The following is a 2500-nucleotide window of genomic DNA, read 5'->3' as shown; positions in this document are numbered from 1 at the left end:
TTAAGAAGTCCCGATTTACGTAAAAATTGGTAGTTCCTGTAGGAGACGCGGAGGAACTATAATACGTTCCAGATTTGAAATATTTTACTGTGGCTAAGCCCAGTATTTTGGAAAACACATCTTCTCTCTTACCTAAACAGATTAATCATTATATATGATTATTGTAAATCCATTCTAACCGTGTGCGGAAATTTCAACGGACATGCTAAGACTGAGAGAATCGGAAATGGCAAAATGCCACTGTCCTAAACAAAAACCGCAAGCGAAAAAATAGTCCTATAGTTCTAGAACATTACCATACTTCGGAAGACTTTGGAGGACATCCAAAAGGGATAAAATCACGGGTGGTGCATTGGAATTCCACGTTGTGCAAAGCTCGAAACGATAGAGAGTTTAAGCTTCACGTATACGGCAAACGCCAGATTCAAGTTGAGAATTTCTTAAAATAGAAAACGGGTAGATAAATACATCTCAAAACAATTCTTATGGATAAAAAAATTGTGTAAAACTACTAACTTAGATGTAGAAATAGTGAACAGTAAACGGCAATAAAGAGAAAATTTGGTCAATTGGTACAAATTGGCGTTTGCCGTTTGACGTAAACTCTAATTGCAAATGCCAGAGCTCAAATTATCTCAATCGATGACATAGCTTCCATGTTTACTCATTTTTCACATACGTTAACCATCTCAACTTTTCACAAGTTTTCAATGGACACGAAATACACAGATGCATCATGATGCCCAGAACGGAAATGAATTGTAGCACTGAGACTTTTTAAAGGAAATCTATCGTATCTAGCGTATGTTAGTCAAACGATTAAGGGATCGATGGCGCCTGTTCAATTTACCTGTGAGTTTTTAAGCTGCACTATTGGGTTCAGAAAATCAAAAAGAGCGTTCAGTACATTAGTATAGTATACAGTTAGTCTGTGCTCTCCAGTTCACTCTCGTTAAGTCGCAGTCGCTTGTTAATACCCAACATTTTCAAAGGTGAAGTTTTTCTTTTTGCAGACGGCATGATGTAAAAAGCCGAAAGTTCGCTTTGGGAGTATTTTTTTTAATTCTTTGAGGTCCTGTTTCTTTCATTTGTTTTTTTTTTTTTTTAGATTTTTATTGATACAAATGCTCTTCTTTTAGTCAGTGTATCGGCAAACTTAGACACTAAAAAAATGTGTCGAGCTGTCTATCTTCAAATGTTTTTATACGTTGGAATGGCCCAGCATTGATTGTTGTAGCTGATACATTTACTGCAGATCTTTTTCATGAAGGTATATACGATTTACTCATAACTCCTACTTATTAATTTGTAACAGTTGTTTAGACTTTGAGAACCTTATTGACACGTATCCTCTTCTTTCAATCAGTGTATCAACCCTTTTATATGACAAATCGAATAACTAAGCCTTATACACCCCATCTTGTCTGTTACACTGAATTTATACCTTACATGCCATCACAACTGTTTTCATATATTGGAATAGTGCTGCATTTATTCTATTCGCTAATATATTTATTGCAAATTGTTTCATTTAAGCACATATAATTTACTCATATACCGTAACTCCTACTTATTGAATTTGTAACAGTTGTTTAGAATGTTGTTTTTTTTTTGTTTTACTTACAGACAGTGTCGCTTTTACCCTTTTTGCTTTGACGCAATAGGCTATGAAGATACCTTCTTCAACCCTACGGACATTACCTTGCGCTCCTACCCAGCCCTCTGAATTAGCGTGACTCGCGTGAATTTAACCCTTGACAGAAGAATCAAAACTTTATTTTTCACTGCCTTTCCCAAACACTGTTTGGAGTAGGCTTCTGCGTTAATTTTGCAGCCATAAACTGCAGAGTGATAAAACAGTGGCGTCTTTATTTCACGTAACACAATTACTCGGTCATTGTGAGTAACTCTGAATGAAATAGCTCATAGTGCAGTAAACACCAACCGTCCGATCTATCTTGGTTTATATGTCGCTTTGATGAAAGAAGTCGACCAGGGAGCTTTTTCCGTGGTAGAGCACCAGTTAAAAGGAAAAGAAAATCTAGTGTAATAATGATAAAAAAGAGAGCCGGAGAAAGCATAAAATGAAAATAAAATAATTTAAAAAGGGGGGAAAATTGATGTGCTGCCCACAGCATCTCTAGGTTCATTTATACTTGGAAAAAAACTATGAGGTATCTTATACGAGACGTGTCCTGTAGAAAACAGCACAAACTGTATCATTTATCATAATCTTTTTTGTGTGGAAGCTGCCATAACAACGGCAATCCAACATACGTAGCTCAAGTTGATACACTGGCTCCTGAGTATTATGCTTTTGCGTCGTTTCAAGACTGGGGAGACATTTATAGAGGTTTTCTTCTTTTTTGCTAACACGCGTCTTATCAAGGACACTTTTAAATAAGTTTTCAAGCAAATACGTGCTCGAAGAAGAGCAGCGCCAGGCTGTTTTGAGTTTATTACAAAGTTTCAAGCGACTTGAAAACCATCCCTATGATCG

This window comes from Montipora capricornis, chromosome 3 (genome assembly GCF_036669925.1).
Source record: "Montipora capricornis isolate CH-2021 chromosome 3, ASM3666992v2, whole genome shotgun sequence".
Classification (NCBI taxonomy): domain Eukaryota; kingdom Metazoa; phylum Cnidaria; class Anthozoa; order Scleractinia; family Acroporidae; genus Montipora; species Montipora capricornis.
This window is presented reverse-complemented; position numbering follows the sequence as displayed.